Source organism: Rana temporaria, chromosome 12, assembly GCF_905171775.1.
Source record: "Rana temporaria chromosome 12, aRanTem1.1, whole genome shotgun sequence".
In the NCBI taxonomy this organism is placed as follows: Eukaryota; Metazoa; Chordata; class Amphibia; order Anura; family Ranidae; genus Rana; species Rana temporaria.
The window spans coordinates 16,172,589-16,193,584 of record NC_053500.1 but is presented as its reverse complement, the minus strand read 5'-3'; the positions used below and the strand labels follow the sequence as shown (position 1 = coordinate 16,193,584).

Genomic DNA, 20,996 nt, shown 5'->3' with positions numbered 1-20,996 from the left:
GGACATGATACAGGAGGTGGACAGAGGCTGCGGACATGATACAGGAAGTGGACAGAGGCTGCGGACATGATACAGGAAGTGGACAGAGGCTGCGGACATAATACAGGAGGTGGACAGAGGCTGCGGACATAATACAGGAGGTGGACAGAGGCTGCGGACATGATAAAGGAAGTGGACAGAGGCTGCGGACAAAATACAGGAGGTGGACAAAGGCTGCGGACATAATACAGGAGGTGGACAGAGGCTGCGGACATGATACAGGAGGTGGACAGAGGCTGCAGACATTCATCAGGAAGTGGACAGAGGTTGCGGACATGATACAGGAAGTGGACAGAGGCTGCGGACATGATACAGGAAGTGGACAGAGGCTGCGGACATGATACAGGAGGCGGACAGAGGCTGCGGACATGATACAGGAGGCGGACAGAGGCTGCAGACATTATACAGGAAGTGGACAGAGGTTGCGGACATGATACAGGAAGTGGACAGAGGCTGCGGACATGATACAGGAAGTGGACAGAGGCTGCGGACATGATACAGGAAGTGGACAGAGGTTGCGGACATGATACAGGAAGTGGACAGAGGCTGCGGACATGATACAGGAAGTGGACAGAGGCTGCGGACATGATACAGGAGGCGGACAGAGGCTGCAGACATTATACAGGAAGTGGACAGAGGTTGCGGACATGATACAGGAAGTGGACAGAGGCTGCGGACATGATACAGGAAGTGGACAGAGGCTGCGGACATAATACAGGAGGTGGACAGAGGCTGCGGACATAATACAGGAGGTGGACAGAGGCTGCGGACATGATAAAGGAAGTGGACAGAGGCTGCGGACATAATACAGGAGGTGGACAAAGGCTGCGGACATGATACAGGAGGCGGACAGAGGCTGCAGACATTATACAGGAAGTGGACAGAGGTTGCGGACATGATACAGGAAGTGGACAGAGGTTGCGGACATTATACAGGAAGTGGACAGAGGCTGCGGACATGATACAGGAAGTGGACAGAGGCTGCGGACATGATACAGGAGGCGGACAGAGGCTGCAGACATTATACAGGAAGTGGACAGAGGTTGCGGACATGATACAGGAAGTGGACAGAGGCTGCGGACATGATACAGGAAGTGGACAGAGGCTGCGGACATGATACAGGAAGTAGACAGAGGCTGCGGACATGATACAGGAAGTGGACAGAGGCTGCGGACATGATACAGGAAGTGGACAGAGGCTGCGGACATGATACAGGAAGTGGACAGAGGCTGCGGACATGATACAGGAAGTGGACAGAGGCTGCGGACATGATACAGGAAGTGGACAGAGGCTGCGGACAAAATACAGGAGGTGGACAAAGGCTGCGGACATAATACAGGAGGCGGACAGAGGCTGCAGACATGATAAAGGAAGTGGACAGAGGCTGCGGACATGATACAGGAAGTGGACAGAGGCTGCGGACATGATACAGGAAGTGGACAGAGGCTGCGGACAAAATACAGGAGGTGGACAAAGGCTGCGGACATAATACAGGAGGCGGACAGAGGCTGCAGACATTATACAGGAAGTGGACAGAGGCTGCGGACATGATACAGGAAGTGGACAGAGGCTGCGGACATGATACAGGAGGTGGACAGAGGTTGCGGACATCGCCTGAAGTGGGAACAAATATCTGTATTAGACAGGCATCTGCTCCCCTCTCCCCCTGAAAGGTGCCAAATTTGACAACGGGGGGGGACACACAATAAGCGGAAGTTCGATTTTTGTGTGCAACTCTGCTTTAAGCACTGCTAAGTAATGTCATATATAAAGGTAGAGCTTCAGAAAAATGTAAAACACAATCCAGTGAGATATGAATTTCAAACATCATTACATAAAGGAATCTGTCTTGATGTCAATCCTCAGTGCATAAGTATTCATACTGGTGGAGGGAAGGGAAGCTCTAGAGCAGGTGTGGCCAACCAGTGGCCCGCGGAGCCCTCTGATGTGTCCCCCGCGGAGCCCTCTGATGTGGCCCGCGACCTCCTGCTCTGGAATGGCGGGTTGACAAGCAAAGATCGCAGGTTGCCGACTTGCCATACCACAGCATCAGTGTTGTGATAGGAAGCTGGTGGTAGGGGAAGAAAGCGGCTTCCTCTAGAGCGCCGTCTTTTGCCACAGGCGGAGTCTATGGCAAAGTTCAGCTAACTCGCAGGATAGACATAGCTGCACCCGCGGTGTGGGTAAACCGCAACACACCAGTGTGAAGCAGTCTTATGCCCTTTTCACACGATCAGCCCGATCAAATGGGGCCCTCAATTCACCTCTACAGAGCGACAGATGTCGGTTTACGCCCGCATACCTCCAATCCGAAAAACATTTGTCCCCTTCCATCTGGACGGATCGGAGGGCCTAAAGAGTAGCCGTGACTTGTCATCCGTCCCACCTGCTCATTGTGGCCCGCGACTGGTCACCAAGTTGCTTAAGTGGCCCCCGCTCTTCAAAAGGTTGGGCACCCCTGCTCTAGAGGCTTGGAGACTCCATTAACTTGTGCAGTGCTGTTATCTAAAACTGCGAACATGCTGAGAGGTAAGAGCAGAAGGTGACCTCATCAGTGTGCTTTTCCACCATTGTCCAATCATAAGATCGGAATTTCCGTCAAGCAAAGTTAGATGTGAGCTTTTGGTCGGAAATTCCAACCGTGTGTAGGCCCCATCGGACTTTTTCTGTCGGAATAGCCACAGCAAAAATCTTCTCAAATTTTAAGACGGGAAACGTTCTTGTTGGAAATTTTCGATCGTCTGAATGCAATTCCGACGCGCAAAAAAAACACGCATGCTCGGAGTCAATTCGACGCATACTCGAAATCCTTGATCTTCATTTTTCTCAGTTTGTTGTAGTGTTGTACGTCACCGCGTTCTTGATGTTCGGAATTTTGTGTGACCGTGTGTATGCAACACAAGTTTGAGCCAAAATTCCGTCTGAAAAAAATCCACGTTTTTTTGGGCGGAATTTCCGATCGTGTGTACGCGGCATTAGACCAAGATGTATTGCTTGACTGCAGTACAGGCTTTAGAGAGGTCCAGGAATTGGCTGTTTAATACATGGGGGTGCCTGGATCACAATTTAAAATTTTAAATCATTTGGCAGGAAAGACACTTCCCATATATCTATTTTAAATGTGCGCTTAGCTGTTTCTTGGTTGCAATATAAAGTATAGTATGTGTCACAATAAAACATAAGCAGATACATAGATGATCTTTTTTTATTTGCTTTTAAGCTTTAATAAAGTGGAGATGGCACACTTCCCGGGTTTGCTTATTTCAGGGGTTGACAAATTTGCTTGGAATCTAGGAGCCAGCTAAAAAAGTTAGGAGCCAGAAAACGCACCCCGTCCCGACGAGCTTGCGCGCAGAAGCGAACACATACGCGAGCAGCGACCGCATATGTAAACAGTGTTCAAACCACACATGTAAGGTATCACCGCGATTGGTAGAGCGAGAGCAATAATTCTAGTTACTGTTGTCTTATTTTTTTAATTAAAAAAAGTGTAATTTTCCCCCCAAAAAAGTGCGCTTGCAAGACCGCTGCGCAAATACGGCGTGACAGAAAGTATTGCAACAATCGCCATTTTATTCTCTAGGGTGTTAGGATAAAAAATATATATAATGTTTGGGGGTTCTAATTAGAGGGAAGAAGATGGCAGTGAAAATAGTGAAAAATTACATTAGAATTGCTGTTTAACTTGTAATGCTTAACTTGTAATACCAACGGCCACCACCAGATGGCGCCAGCTTACACATCTGGTGGTAATAATTTGTAATACCAACGGCTCACCACCAGATGGTGCCAGCTCACAAAAAAATTATTTTTTTTTGCCCCCCCTTCCAAGCCAAGTCGCCAGGACCCTATTTCTAGGCGCGCGGGATTTGTCGAGCCCTGGCTTATTTATATATTTTGAAAATCATAAGTTATAACCCTGTACAGTATATAACTTTAACTGCAATAGACAGGCAGAACCATGCTGCACCCAAATAGTCTTGTGTTCCACAGGAGCGCGCTATCTCCAGACATATTCTCACTTTTTGTATGGTAGGAAATGCAAAGAAATAACAATTTGGCAAAAATGTAAGATTTACATAGATTAGAAATGCTTCAAAGAAGAGCCGGCTGTGATGACCAATGGTTAAAAATGTTGCTTTCCACAATCTCCTGAAATGAAGGTGGGCTATCTGGGACCTGGTGCCAACACCTCAGCATCAAACTGTAGATGTCACCAGTGCAAAGGGAAGGCTGGGGCAGTCTGTATCCTGATGTCACCTTTGTATGTACCTCCTCCAATTATTAACAGTAAATGGCCATACACCTGGGCGGTTCAAACTAAACATAATATAGCGCCCCCCTGTGTCTACTGAAATCAGAGTGTTACCTCCAGAGACAGGAAGTGAGCTAGCGTTTACCCCAGGTCCATGGCTATAATGTGGAGGTTTGAACAGAACTTGGGCGGCAGTCACTTTTGATCTTTTTAAAGCTTTAATGTAGAACTTGGAAGAAGGTAGTAGGAAAGAGGGTTAGGGGTCTGAGATACATGTAGCAGATCGCTAACAGACTCCTTGGATCCAGAAAAACTAAAATTCACAGTACCAGAACCCTTGAGCCAGCCCGGCGATACTGCAAACACGTTTTCAAATGTAGGACAAGATCCAGCTTCACAGTGTCAGAACCTTTATGCCGACCCGGCATCACTGTAAGCATGTTTTAGATGTAGGTGCGTCCTACAAACGAATCACCAGGCCCTTCTGAGAGACCAGCCTTCATCCTGGCTCTCTTCAACAAGGGTCCTCCCCTGGATTGTCCCAGTTTGGCTTGGCTTCTTCCATGTTGGGCAAGACAGCCTAAGGACCACCTCAGGATTAGAAGGCCCCAGACAGGCTTCTGGGCCTACTTGCAAATTTCACTTCAGCAGCACGTCCTCGGGCCAGGAGGGCCCGAGGCAAGTGAGCAAGCACATGACCCTGCCGAAATACAGTGCCTTGCGAAAGTATTCGGCCCCCTTGAACTTTGCAACCTTTTGCCACATTTCAGGCTTTAAACGTAAAAATATAAAACTGTAATTTTTTTTGAAGAATCAACAACAAGTGGGACACAATCATAAAGTGGAACGAAATGTATTGGATATTTCAAACTTTTTTAACAAATAACAAACTGAAAAATTGGGCGTGCAAAATTATTCAGCCCCCTTAAGTTAATACTTTGTAGCGCCACCTTTTGCTGCGATTACAGCTGTAAGTCGCTTGGGGTATGTCTCTATCAGTTTTGCACATCGAGAGACTGAAATTTTTGCCCATTCCTCCTTGCAAAACCGCTCGAGCTCAGTGAGGTTGGATGGAGAGCGTTTGTGAACAGCAGTTTTCAGTTCTTTCCACAGATTCTCGATTGGATTCAGGTCTGGACTTTGACTTGGCCATTCTAACACCTGGATATGTTTATTTGTGAACCATTCCATTGTAGATTTTGCTTTATGTTTTGGATCATTGTCTTGTTGGAAGACAAATCTCCGTCCCAGTCTCAGGTCTTTTGCAGACTCCATCAGGTTTTCTTCCAGAATGGTCCTGTATTTGGCTCCATCCATCTTCCCATCAATTTTAACCATCTTCCCTGTCCCTGCTGAAGAAAAGCAGGCCCAAACCATGATGCTGCCGCCACCATGTTTCACAGTGGGGATGGTGTGTTCAGGGTGATGAGCTGTGTTGCTTTTACGCCAAACATAACGTTTTGCATTGTTGACAAAAAGTTGGATTTTGGTTTCATCTGACCAGAGCACCTTCTTCCACATGTTTGGTGTGTCTCCCAGGTGGCTTGTGGCAAACTTTAATCAACACTTTTTATGGATATCTTTAAGAAATGGTTTTCTTCTTGCCACTCTTCCATAAAGGCCAGATTTGTGCAGTATACAGGGACTGATTGTTGTCCTATGGACAGAGTCTCCCACCTCAGCTGTAGATCTCTGCAGTTCATCCAGAGTGATCATGGGCCTCTTGGCTGCATCTCTGATCAGTCTTCTCCTTGTATGAGATGAAAGTTTAGAGGGACGGCCAGGTCTTCGTAGATTTGCAGTGGTCTGATACTCCTTCCATTTCAATATTATCGCTTGCACAGTGCTCCTTGGGATAGAAGAAGATTTTCACCGCTCCAGGTGAGCCCTATAAAGACAATCAGGGACGGTCGGATTACCAAGGTGCTGGCAATGCACGTAGCAGTAGCAATAGGAGGAAGGAGATGGACAGCCGCACTCCGAAATAACTTTTCAAAAAAGTTGTCTTTTATTTTCAAGCAGGAACATGCATAATCACCACAACCATAAACCAGGACAGCTGCTACTGCTCCTTGGGATGTTTAAAGCTTGGGAATTTTGTATCCAAATCCGGCTTTAAACTTCTCCACAACAGTATCTCGGACCTGCCTGGTGTGTTCCTTGTTCTTCATGATGCTCTCTGCGCTTTAAACGGACCTCTGAGACTATCACAGTGCAGGTGCATTTATATGGAGACTTGATTACACACAGGTGGATTCTATTTATCATCATTAGTCATTTAGGTCAACATTGGATCATTCAGAGATCCTCACTGAACTTCTGGAGTGAGTTTGTTGCACTGAAAGTAAAGGGGCTATATAATTTTGCACGCCCAATTTTTCAGTTTTTTATTTGTTAAAGTTTGAAATATCTAATAAATTTCGTTCCACTTCATGATTGTGTCCCACTTGTTGTTGATTCTTCAAAAAAAATTACAGTTTTATATCTTTATGTTTTGAAGCCTGAAATGTGGCAAAAGGTCGCAAAGTTCAAGGGGGCCGAATACTTTTGCAAGGTACTGTATATATCCTCTCACAGAATACAGCAGTGGCCAAGAACCTCCTACTGGACTGGCTGGAAGAAGAATAAGTATTCATAACTCAGTCTAGTTGTACTATCTTATACTGGTCTGTTGTACCCGTGCCACCTACTGGCGACAGTGAGAAATACACAACCTAATTGAGATGAGGAAAAGACGAGATAAACTCAACTGTACAATCAGTCTGAGCTGTCTACAGCCCAGCCAAAAACTACATTTCCATGATAGCCCCAGTTTAGGACCAGGGGGCTACAATAAGATGGAAAAATTCATAAACAGAGGTTGGCTTCAGTGAAAACCATGCTTGAAAACATCCCAGAAATATAAGCAGATGAAGTTATGGGCAAATCCACCCTATGAGAGGCTTCACCCTTGTTGGCCACTGCCAGAATATCTTGTTTGGAAACACTCAGCACATGCACAAGAATTTAACACACAAACCCATAAACAGATGATCAGACTGTGTTGGTAACTTAAAGGGGAGGTTCACCCTAAAAACGACTTTCTCTTATTACACTGGCCCCCCACATTACAATACGATTATGCCTATTAGGTTTTTTTTTATGCTGTACATACCTTGGTACAGCTAATTCACCCGTGGCTTCCGGGTTGCGAGTCCCGCGGGAGTGGGCGTTCCTAACATGCTGGTGATTGACGTTTTGACAAAAAACGAGCTCCCCCCGGCGCGTAAGCTGCGTCACGATTGGCAAAAGGAGCCGAACGGTGAGTCGGCGCTATACTGCGCCTGTGCATCGCCGTTTGGCTCCTTTCGGCAATCGTGACGCGGCTTACGCGACGGGGGGAGCTCGTTTTTTGTCAAAACGTCAATCACCAGCATGTTCCGCAACCCGGAACCACGGGTGAATTAGCTGTACCAAGGTATGTACAGCATCAAAAAAAAACTAATAGGCATAATCGTATTGTAATGTGGGGGGCCAGTGTAATAAGAGAAAGTCGTTTTTAGGGTGAACCTCCCCTTTAAGGTCATAAAATATAACAAAGCAGATTGGCACATAAATATCAGTAGGCATAAACACAACAGTAACGGTACAGCGTAATCCACAAGGGTACCTTTAAAAGTCAAATATCAGCTCATGTAAGATATAATACCTCAAATGACCAGCAGGGTTAACTAAAAGGTGGAGCACTCTATGTCACTCGAGTGTTCTTAACCACTTCAATACTGGCCACTTTCACCCCCTTCCTGCCCAGGCCAATTTTCAGCTTTCAGCGCTGTCGCACTTTGAATGACAATTGGTTCAGTGATCGCCTGACTATCCGGTGGGTGCAACCAACGACCGATTGCGCCGCTGTGCAGCTCCATCTGGGAGAAAGTCATATGACGTCCACCCCAATCGACGAGAGGCCAGCCACTCGGACATAGGCCGGATGGGGACTGATTAAACAAAGGGGCTAAGTTTAGGCCTTCAAACTCAAACTCTGTATAGAGCTCAATTCTGCCCTCAGGATAGAGTGACTCGGGCAAGTCTTTATGATGAACTTCCTGATGGCTACGTTGGAGCCCTTTAAAACTGTTGGTGCGCAGGATGTTGAAGATGAATCAATAGATGGCGCTCAACAAAGGTATCTTGTACAGGCTGGGATCAGCAGATATGTAAACGCCTTTATAGTAACGGGTACAAAGTGATGGGGCAAGCCAAAATTTAGCTGTTGGGGTATAGGAGATGTTATGTGAAAACGGCAGTCTGATGAGAAGCAAGATTGCATTTCCTGCATAGGAGTATAAAGAGGACCTGTCATGGCCCTATACATGTATATAAGAGTATAAAGAGGACCTGTCATGGCCCTATACATGTGTAGGAGTATAAAGAGGACCTGTCATGGCCCTATACATGTATAGGAGTATAAAGAGGACCTGTCATGGCTCTATTCATGTATATAGAAGTATAAAGAGGACATGTCATGGCCCTATACATGTATATAAGAGTATAAAGAGGACCTGTCATGGCTCTATTCATGTATATAGAAGTATAAAGAGGACCAGTAATGGCTCTATACATATATATAGGAGTATAAAGAGGACATGTCATGGCTCTATACATGTATAGGAGTATAAATAGGACCTGTCATGACTCTATGCATTTATTGGAGTATAAAGAGGACCTGTCATGGCTCTATACATGTATAGGATTATGAATATGACCTGGCCTTTATATGCTCTGTCCCTGAACTCCTTCAATTCTCCATTCCTCCCATACCTCATATTACACCCACCCCTCCTGCACAGGCCTCTGGCATTTCATGTATTTTCAATACATTGTCTCTGGTTCATGATCTTTTTCCATTTGGAAATAAAGATTGTCACTTTTAAATCTATTTTCACTTTTTTTTATTATTCTACTGAAACTGCGCTTCCTATGTTGATACATTGTTGTTTTTCTCATCTGGTCTGAGTTTGGGAGCAGCGGACGGAAAATTACAATGGATTTACTGTAATTTCAATTACCTTGGATACATCCATGCGTCTGGCTCTTTTGCTGTTTCTTGTGTGCAGTCTCTGACAAACTACTGTACTATGTCTGCAGTCTCTGACTGTCTCCTGTAGTATGTCTGCAGCCTCTGACCATCTCTCGTCTCATGTCCACACTGTCTCTGACCTTCTCTAGTATCATGTCCACACTGTCTCTGACCATCGCTTATCACATTGCCCCTATGGTAGGTTCAAAGTAATCTTTGACCAGGACATAGACAGGAAGGGATCACAAGACCCCTATGGTAGGTTCATAGTGATCTCCAACCAAGACATAGCTAGGAAGGGATCACAAAGACCCCATGGTAGGTTTATAGTGATCTCCGACCAAGACATAGCTAGGAAGGGATCACATAGACCCCATGGTAGGTTTATAGTGATCTCCGACCAGGACATTGCTAGGAAGGGATCACATAAACCCCATGGTAGGTCCATAGTGATCTCCGACCAAGACAACCAGGAAGGAATCAAATGGACCCTATGGTAGGTTTATAGTGATCTCTAACCAGGACATAGCCCCTATAGTAGGTTCACCGTGATCTCGACCAGGACATAGCCAGTAAGAGATCACATGGCCTGCTGGGATCTGAGAAAAAAGGTTGTCCTTCGAAACACGTCAGCCAGCAGTAGTCTTCATCATTCCCTCTGTGACCATCTGGAGTGTAATTGGTTCTGACTCGTTGCTGCTACTTGTGGAAACTGTTTACATTGTGAGCTCATCATCTACTTTTGTGAGTAGTTCCATTTTATCTTTTTTTTTTTAATAAAATCCGTATAAAGGATAATGCACTAGGCTGGGGCGCCCTTTCTTTCTTTTTCAGGGATCACATGGCCCCTATGGTAGGTTCATAGTGGTCTCGACCAGGACAAGGCCCCTATGGTAGGTTCATAGTGATCTTGACCGGGACATAGCCAGAAAGGGATCACATGGCCCCTATGGTAGGTTCATAGTGATCTCGACCAGGACATAGCCAGGAAGGGATCACATGGCCCCTATGGTTACAGCATTTCTTCATACCTGGCTAAAACTTTTGCACAGTACTGTAGAGAGAACATTGTATATACAGATATGATGGGAAGGGGGGTGACACTTACCAGGTGAAGCAGCCATCTTGTGAGATTGCGTTGGCCGGGAATCGAACCCGGGTCAACTGCTTGGAAAGCAGCTATGCTGACCACTGCACCACCAACGCGAGGTAGCATGTCTTTGGAGGGTGGAAGGAAACCGAAGTACCCGGAGGAAACTCACGCAAGCACAGGGAGAACATGCAAACTCCATGCAGATAGTGTCCTTGTCAGGATTAGAACCATTGACCCCAGTGCTGCAAAGATAACCCTCTGTGCTGCCCATATGTGGCTTCTGTTATTGGTGGTGCTGTGCTTACCACTGCACCACCAATGCGAGGTAGCATGTCTTTGGAGTTTGGGAGGAAAACGGTGAACCCGGAGGAAACCCATGCAAGCACAGGGAGAACATCCAAACTCCATGCAGATAGTGTCCTTGTCAGAATTGGAACCATGGACCCCAGTGCTGCAAGGCTAATCACTAAGCCTCTGTGCTGCCCATATGCGGCCTCTGTTCTTTATGGCATGCCCCCGCTGAGCGGGGGGAAATCAGTGATGTACACAAAGCGCTTAGGAGGTGAAGCAGCCATCTTGGGCACACTGAATGAAGCCATTCAACCTTCCAGCATGTATTTGGGCTGTAGGAGGAAACCCACACAAACACAGGGAGAACATGCAGACTCCATGCAGACAGTATCTTAGTCAGGATATGAACCAAACAACCTAGTGCTGCAAGACAGAAGTGCTTGGATTCCCTGTCATTGGTTCGATAGAATAGACTCCCAATTTAGGGAATTGATTTGGCGCAAAAAAATAGCTAGGATTAGACTTTCCACTTTACAATATAACAAGGATGAGGGAGGATTGGCAGTCCCCCATGCCAGGGCCTACTTCCTTGCCTCCCAGCTACAACAGCTGGGCGGTTGGGGGTTGGAGGACACCTCAGACCCTATACGCACACTACATACTACAGGCATTGTCCGGATTGGAGGCTGGCTATACACATTTAGATAGAGGAACCCGACTACTGTGTGTTAGGGGTTTCCTGACACTTACTCCTATCTGGTGAAATATACATTATAGAGAGTTGCATAAACTTAGTGGATTTAGAAACTGCAGGGCTCAAATACATGTCACAATTGTACAATTGGTCATTGACGTCAAGTCCTTTTTGGAAATCCAAGCAGAATTTGGTATACCACGTACTAACTTCTTTAAGTACCTGCAACTGCGTCATGCACTGCAGGTACAATCCAGGCTGACACCACTTAGGCTGACTGATCACGCCATAATACAGGGGATTCTGATGGAAAGTGACAAAAAAGACATGATTTCTAGAGGGTACAATATTATACTCAATGCACTTCAGGACCCGGTCGGCCTGCCATGTAGGCACAAATGGGAGGAGGATGTGGGGCCAATGGATGGGGAGACATGGAATCTTTGTCTAGCCTCCGCTCCCATGGTTTCAGTATCAGCCTCTCAGAGACACTCACACCATGGTGTGTGAAACACACCCAAAAACTCCACTCGGTGCCAAAAATAGTGCACACACATAAAGAGTGACACAAAATGTGCAACGGGTGTTACACTTGTCCTCCACAAGGAAGGACTTTACCCTAATCCCCCCGGGGCGTTAGGCTCCAGACGGGGACTGAGGTACTTCACATGGTCCATCTGGCCGAAACCAGACGGCCCTCGTTCTCTGGAAGGTCTGTCGAAACAGACCCATCCAAGTACTAGGTGGGGCTCCCCCGAAGGGATACCCCATGAGAGCAGGCGAACTAAGCCAGAAGGCCATGTCCACCCACTCCCAAGAGGTTCGGGGCAGGCCCGAGGACCTACACCCTACTAATCACTCTGTGACAAAATACATGTAACAAACCAACAAAAAAATACATAAAAGTGACGCACACAGGTGTAAATAAAAAGAAAGCGGGGAGGGGGCGTGGCCAAGACCGGCATGTGAGAGGACGCACTTCTCACAGCTCCTGCCTGATCCGTATACCGATCCTTCCCCGGCGTCTCTGATCCGGCTCCCTTCGACCCATCAGCTGGCTACCAAGTCCCTGCACCGCCCGGATCCACCCCCGGCCCTCTGTACTAGGGGAAAGACCCGCTGCGGAACGGCGGAGATGACGGGACCGGACATCCAAGATGGCGCCGCCGCGGCCCTCTCACAGCGCACACCACGAGCTGACAAGCCTAAGGAAGGCACCGCAAGGAAACCACCAAAGACTCAGGGTAAGGAGCAGCCGAGGGACATGCTCTTCTTTGCCCAAAAGCTCAAGGGCCCTGCTAGCACTGGGGCGGGGGGTCGGCAGATGGCGGAGGAGGTGGAGGCCGTGCAGCACAGCTAGAGTGGGGACATGAGGCGGAGGAAACACCCCATAGCTCCAGGGCAGAGGCAGACGCTGATGCTCCCCCCCCCTCGGATGATACACAAGAGAATGTGGGGCAACCGACGCTGGCAGACATACTAAAGGCGGTGCAGGTGGGCAATGCTGACATGAAGGAGCAGTTTGGGGGCCTGAGAGAGGAGGTGTCCCTTCTGCGACAGGATCTCCAAAAAGTCAGGGAGAGAGCAACCGCGGTTGAGAGCAGAGTAAGTGACCTGGAAGATAAGCTCCCACATATAGCGAATGAAGTCAGAGCGGCACATCGTATGGCCCAAGATACGCTAAGCAGAGCCGAGGACACAGAGAACCGTTTACGCAGAAATAATATACGCATTGTTGGCCTCCCGGAGAAGACAGAGGGCAGAGACCCTACCATGTTTGTGGAGAACTGGCTTATAGAAGTGTTCGGGAGGGAAGTATTCTCGCCATTTTTCACTGTGGAGAGAGCCCATAGAGTACCGGGCCGACCCCTCCCACAAGGGGCCCCCCCCCGGTCGATGCTGGCCAAGCTCTTGCACTACCGCGACAGAGAGGCGGTTCTCCGCTGCGCACGGGAGCGAGGAAATGTTACCTTTAATGGGGTCAGAGTGTCGTTTTACCCGGACTTCTCGGCCGAAGTGCAGAGGAGCAGAGCAAGATTTGTTGTCAAAAAACGCCTGAGGGCCCTACAGCTTCCATATGCCATGCTCTACCCGGCCAAGTTGCGGGTAACCGCAGAGGGGCATGCACAATTTTTCGAGTCCCCCAGGGAGGCTATGGCCTGGCTGGATCATAATGAACAGGCCCTGCGCCACCGCAGGGCTGACGCGGGAGGAGACTGACCGTGGCTTGATCCGTGACACACTGACTGTGCTTCTGCGATGGGCATGACACTTTCCTCATATTGTTGAACTGCTGCTCTGACTTTTGAATTATCCTGCTTGCAGGTCCGGTTCTCTCTTTTGTACCAGATGCCGGGGAAATATCTTCACTTTTCCAAAGCGCTAGGAAACAAACTGTGACCGTATCATGCAACCGAATAAGACTTCAGCTGAGATGTTGAGGGGAATAGTGGGCTCACGTTTGAGCTGGGTTAGAGTGCCTGATCTTGCCCTGTTGGCATTTTGCCTGACCATGTTTGGGCTCCATCTGGGCCCTCCTGGGAATTGGGACGGCTTGTCCGAATGGGGCCTGCCTAAGCACCATTGCACTATTGTTTGGGGGCACCGTTGTGCCTGGTTATATCTTGAAGTACTCATTGCCCTACAGTCCAAGGGAATATTGTTGTACCTACCGTTTCTTTCCTTTTTATTTCTTTTATTTTGGCCACCCGATAATTTGCTATCGTGTAAGACTACCCGCATCGCCCCTCATGCCCGAGTACTACTTTTGCTTCTGCAATGGAGGACACCCCCCTGATCTCCTGGAATGTTAGGGGCATGAACTCCCCCCTGAAACGCACAATGATATTTACATGTATGAAGAAATTTTACCCTGCTATCTTATGTTTTCAGGAAACGCATTTGACACATGATACCACAAGTTGTTTGAAATACTCATGGGTGGGCAGGGCTTACCATTCCACTCACACCTCCTTTTCTCGGGGTGTGAGTGTACTGGTACACAGGTCCCTGGATTACCAGGAATATGCCTCTAAAGTTGACTCAGAGGGGAGGTTTGTGTTTTTACATTGTCGAATGGGAATTTTGAACTGTATTTTGGCGTGTGTTTACATTCCTCCCCCATTTGATGCTCGGGTGTTGAGGCTCCTCTTGGAATTCCTGGAGGGTAGGCCTGACCTCCCGATGCTTCTTGTGGGGGACTTCAATAGCTGGTTGGACCCGGGGCTGGACAAACATCCGGCACCCGGGGCGAACCCTCACAGGGCCACCCCGTTGGCAAGGTTGTTACGGGAGGTGGGTTGGCTGGATGTGTGGCGACACCGAAACCCCACAGCTAGACAATTCTCATGTTTTACGAAGGCTCACGGGTCGCTATCTAGGATAGACCTGGCGGTGGGCAATTCCGCGATGCTCCCCTCGGTCTCAGATGTTGCTTACAGACCTAGATGTATTTCGGACCACTCGTACATGGTAATAACACTTACAGTGTCTCGTCCATCTGCTCTTCCCAGAGCACCCTGGAAGTTCAATGCCTTTTGGCTTCAGTTATTTAGTGCCCCGGAAGAACTAGAGGGGAGCGTCCGGAGGTTTTTTACAGACCAGCCCAGCCCAGAATCTATCCTTACTGAATGGGAATCGTTCAAATTGTACCTTAAACGTCTGCTCAGTGGGGAGGTCAATAAGGTCAAGAGGCGGTCGGAGGCTCTCAGGGAGGCTTTGGAGATGCAGGTCCACACATTAGAGACTAATGTATGTCCAGGACCCCACTGAGACAGCTAGAGGGGCGTGGCAGTCTGCTCAATCTGCGTATGAGCACCTGCTCGCCTCCACGGCCGAAAAAAAACGTTTTTTTACCAAAACTGCATTTTTTGAGGAGGGAGAGACGACGGGCCGTCTTCTGGCTCGGATAGCGAACTCTGAACAGAAGTCCCCAGCTATTGGGGCACTGCGGACCGTAGCTGGGCGACTGGTTCATACTCCCGACCTAATCATACAGACACTAGCGGATTTTTACGAACAGTTGTATCGCCCGGCTTCGACCTATAGCACTGAGGAGCTGTCCGCCTATTTGGACGGCATAGCATTTCAGTGTCTATCCCTTTCCCAGAGCTCGGAGCTGGACTCTCCCTTGACCCTAAAAGAACTACAGGAGGCAGTGGCGACCTTCCCCAATTGTAAAGCTCCAGAGGGTGATGGAATACCCATGGAGATTTATAAACAATACTCTGAGATCCTATTGCCCAGACTACTGAGGGTATTTAATGCTGCAAGGGAGATTAGTGCCCTCCCATCCTCCATGGCTAAGGCACACATTGTACTAATCCTTAAACCGGGCAAGGACCCAGTGGATCCGGCCTCATACAGGCCGATCTCATTACTCCAGTCTGATATCAAACTCCTTGCGAAAGTGCTGGCCCTCAGGTTAAATAAAGTAATTACCTCAGTCATACACCCGGATCAGGCGGGATTTATGCCCAACAAATCTACAGCTATAAACCTCAGAAGGCTATTTCTTAACATGCAGTCCAGGGCAGATAATTTGGGGAGGAGAGCTCTGCTGTCGCTTGACGCTATGAAGGCTTTTGATAGCGTTGAGTGGCCGTATCTCTGGGGGGTGCTGCGGCGATTCGGATTCGGTGAGGTGTTTATCTCCTGGGTGCGGTTGCTGTACCATCTCCCCCAAGCGGCTATCAGAGAGGCTGGGAGAGTGTCTGTGTCTTTTGCTCTGGGCCGGGGTACGCGGCAGGGGTGTCCACTGTCCCCCCTGCTGTTTGCCCTAGCAATAGAGCCACTGGCGAGTCAGATTAGGGACCATAGGGGTATCACCGGCTTCTGCTATGGAGACAGACAGGAGAAGGTGATGCTGTACGCAGATGACACGATGATCCTGTTAGGTGATACGGAGCAATCCCTGAGCAGGACAATGGAAACGGTAGTCAAATTTGGGGAGTTTTCGGGCCTTAAAATAAACTGGTCTAAGTCTGCCTTGATGCCTCTGGATGACACCCAGCTGCAACACGGAGACAGCGTGGGTGGTATCCCTGTAGCCACTACCTTTAAATACTTAGGAATACAGGTGACGCCGCGTATTGGGGAATATGGCTCGTTGAACATCTCCCCGCTGCTGGCTAGATTTCGCTCCCGGGCCAAGACGTGGAATGCTTTGTGTATGTCAGTTGCGGGCAAAGTGAATCTGATTAAGATGATTCTAATGCCCCAACTGCTCTACATGCTGCATAATTCCCCGGTGGTTATCCCCCTAAAGACCTTTAGGATAGTTAACACCATCTTTCGTGAATTGATATGGAAGAACCGCCCGCCCAGGATAAAATTAGAGCACCTGCAGCGCCCCAAGGAGGAGGGGGGGCTGGCCCTCCCGAATCCTTGGCTGTACTATCTGGCGTCGCAACTGCAGCACTTAATAGGTACCATGGTACTAGAGGGGGGGCAGTCAGACAGGGTCCCCAGCGCCTCTGAGCATATTATGCTCAGGACGGTGGGAGGAGCGTCGATTCCGACAGCACTGGAGTCCTTGGCCTTTGAAAGATCCCATAAAAACTTCCCCACCTATAGCCTAATACAGAAGATATGGAACAAAGCCAAGTATTTACAAGGGGCCTCGGGGGTCACCGAATTTAGCCCTATCTGGGCAAATGAATCGTATCCTGAACTAGCCAAACTGCAACAAGGGGAAAGGTGGAAGAGATATGGGATCCGTTATTTATCACAGATTCTGGGTGGTGGTGGTCTATTACCTTTTGAGACGCTGAGGGAGACATACCAGTTGCCAGCGAGCATGTTCTTCTACTACATGCAGCTTAGGCACGCATTTGTCGCCCAATCCAGGGCCTCAGAGTGGCATGTGGAATCCCTTCCAATCCTCTCTCAGCTCAAGAGCGCAGAAACGTCTAAAGGGTTTATATCCCAGAGCTATAGTGTACTGCTCTGCAGGTACCTTAAAAAACACCCTCTGACAGTTAGGAAGAAGTGGGAAGCGGATGTAGGCCCCCTGGAGGAGGAGCAGTGGGAGGAGGCCCTGCAGTCAGTTAACAGCTGCTCCCTAAATGTGACACAACGACTCACACAACTGTATATACTCCTAAGAGTATACTATACGCCCCACAGACTGCATCTTATGGGGGTGCGGCCCACACCGACATGCGCAAGATGTAAAAGAGATCATGGGGATTTGATACACATGCTCTGGCGCTGCCCCAAGTTGCACACCTACTGGGCGGGGGTGATAGACACGCTAAACGCGGTGTTCCAGGTCTCAATCCCATTAGACCCTAAGCAGTGTCTCCTGAATCTTCTGGATGAGCTGGAGTGGGAACCCCACACTAGAGAGGCCATCACCAGGGCCCTGTTCTTGGCCAGGAAACTAATTATGCGACACTGGATATCCGAGGAGCCTCCCACGGTTAGGGAATGGATAACTGCACTCGGTAGCACGTTAAGGATGGAAAAGGTCATATACCAGCATAGGGGTTGCTCCGGAAAATTTGAACGGCTATGGGATTCGTGGCTGGGAACGCCGGGGCTAGCCCCGAACGACCTGGTCATGGACAGAATCTTGGGCTAGAGAGATGGGTTGAGGTGTGAGGGAGGGATGCGGTCCATGGGACCTGTCAGAATGTTGTTTTATACTTACACTTGTGAATGTTTTGTACATGGCCGTGTATGGATCTGCTCTATTGCTTAGGATTACGGTACTTTGGACTGTATGTGACAAATTTTTGATCAATAAACTTGTTTTTTGGATTAAAAAAAAAAAAAAAGAAAGCGGGGAGAAGGAAGATGAGGGAGAGTGAAAGTGACCATCATGCAATACAATGGCCGGCCCTCCGGACAGGAATCAAAAATTCCTCTGGTCCCGGCCAAAAGGCTCGGCCCTAAAGGCAGGTGCTAAAAAAGTGTGTTATGGTGAAGTGACTATGGTGCCAAAACTCAAAAGTGCTGAGGGCAACACTAGTGCAGTAATGACACCTCTGAACTGGCACTCCAGATGCACATTCACTATAGGCTTTTCGGGTTCCTATCCAACCCCCCGACCAGATCAGTGCGGCACTCCGCTCCTACCAGATCGAGAGCCATTCTGGGTTTTCCCAGGGAGAGCCACCGACTATCATAGCAGCCTCCACCGGTACTAACCCTTCCAGGCCCCCATCAATCCAGCATATTTACATGGCTCACCCAGCCCCCCAGACCGTGCTACGCCATCTCCTCCTACGCTGATAGGAGCATCGCCAACAGGGCCGGTGCAAGGATTTTTGACACCCTAGGCGAAACCTCATTTTTCCGCCCCCCCTTGGCTCCACTACTGACTCCATTCCCTTTGCCCTGGCTATGTATACCCCACATTTTTAACCACTTCCCGACGGACTATATACGGCCACAGGGTGGTTCTACTTCTCTGGGGCGCCGTCATTTTACGTCCTCCCCTTTGCTTGTTTCCCGAGCGCGCAGCGGGGGAACTTCTGTGCTGGCCGTGTCCCTTGGACACACCCAATCACAGATCGCCGTGAACGGCCAATCGGAGTGGCCGTTTGCTAGGCGATCTGTGCGGCCAATGAGAGATGATCTCATATGTTTACATATGAGATCATTTCTCATTGCCGGCTCTCACAATGACAGCGTCCTGTCAGGGAGAGAGGAGACGGATCTGTGTCTCTTGTACATAGGGACACAGATCGGTCACCTCCCCCAGTCACCCCCCTTCCCCCACAGTTAGAACACTATATAGGACACACATTTAACCCCTTCCTCACCCCCTAGTGTTAACCCCTTTCCTGCCGGTCACATTTATACAGTAATTAGTGCATATTTATAGCACTGGTTGCAGTATAAATGTGAATGGTGCCAAAAATGTGTCAAAAGTGTCTGATGTGTCCGCCATAATGTCGCAGTCCCAATAAAAATCGCAGATCGCCGCCATTACTAGTAAAAAAAAAATAATAAAAAATAATAATTCTGTCCCTTATTTTGTAGGCGCTATAACTTTTGCGTTTTTTTTTTTTTTTACTAAAAATATGTAGAATACGTATCGGCCTAGACTGAGGATAAAAAAAAAATTGAAAAAAAATTGAGCTATTTATTATAGGAACAAGTAACACATTTTTTTTTTTTTTTCAAAATTGTCGCTCTATTTTTGTTTATAGCGCAAAAAATAAAAACCGCAGAGCTGATCAAATACCACCAAAAGAAAGCTCTAATTTGTGGGGAAAAAAGGACGTCAATTTTGTTTGGGAGCCACGTTGCACGACCGCGCAATTGTCAGTTAAAGCGACGCAGTGCCGAATCGCAAAAAGTCCTCTGGGCAGGAAGGGGGTTTAAGTGCCCAGTAAGGAAGTGGTTAATGACTGCTACTATTTCGCATGCAACACTTTGGTAGACTAGCTAATTGTGGAAAGTCTCACCTGTGCCAATCAAATAGTCTGACCTGTGCCCATCAACTAGTCTGACCTGTGCCCATCAACTAGTCTGACCTGTGCCCATCAAATACAGTCTCACCTGTGCCCATCAAATACAGTCTCACCTGTGCCCATCAAATACAGTCTCACCTGTGCCCATCAAATACAGTCTCACCTGTGCCCATCAAATACAGTCTCACCTGTGCCCATCAAATACAGTCTCACCTGTGCCCATCAAATACAGTCTCACCTGTGCCCATCAAATACAGCCTCACCTGTGCCCATCAAATACAGTCTCACCTGTGCCCATCAAATACAGCCTCACCTGTGCCCATTAATGCCGCTTCACCTGTGCCCAAACGCAGTCTCACCTGTGCCCATTAATGCCGCTTCACCTGTGCCCATTAATGCCGCTTCACCTGTGCCCAAATGCAGTCTTACCTGTGCCCAAACGCAGTCTCACCTGTGCCCATTAATGCTGCTTCACCTGTGTCCAAACGCAGTCTCACCTGTGCCCATCAAATAGTTTCACCTGTGCCCATCAAATACAGTCTCAGCTGTGCCCATCAATGCCGCTTCACCACTGCCAATCAATGCAGCCTCACGGGGGGGGGGGGGGGCATTGGTACATACTTGGCACTTTGGCAGATCAGTCATCAGTGAATATAAATACATTTAATACACACAAGAGATTTGCCAATTGCATTCCAATAACAATATATACACAATCTTGTGATTATCTAAGAAAGGCAACAGTTTTTACTGAATACACATCAGGTGATGGTCTTGCTCTCAGAAAACTTGTATCCCACGTGAGTGCCTGCTGTCTGCCTGTTCCTTGCTCACACCAATCCTAAATTCTGCTGTATATGCCTGTACCTGCCTCTGTCCGTGCCTCTTCTAGGCTCCAGCAGGCCCCAAGCCTGAGGAAGGGCCACTGCCAGACGCCATGCTACAAGATTGTCCCAGGATTTACTCTCCTCCACTCCAGTGTGACACAGCCAGTCCAGGAGAGCGTCCTGGGGGGGAGAGGGGGGGTAGACGCTGGACACACACAGAGCAGAGAGGGGAGGGGGGCTGGGTGGGGTGCTGGACACAGTACACTGTCAGAATGATCTCCGTTCTGAGTAAGAGGCTCAGAGTGCAGAGCGAAGAGCC

At 48.4% G+C, this 20,996-nt stretch overlaps 1 non-coding gene across 1 annotated transcript; it reads right to left on the bottom strand.

Annotated features, from left to right (window-relative positions):
* Positions 1-10,483: 10,483 nt before the first annotated feature.
* TRNAG-UCC lies at positions 10,484-10,555 on the bottom strand. Its single transcript has one exon. It is a non-coding gene; the product is annotated as a tRNA-Gly (tRNA).
* Between the last annotated feature and the right edge of the window lie 10,441 nt (positions 10,556-20,996).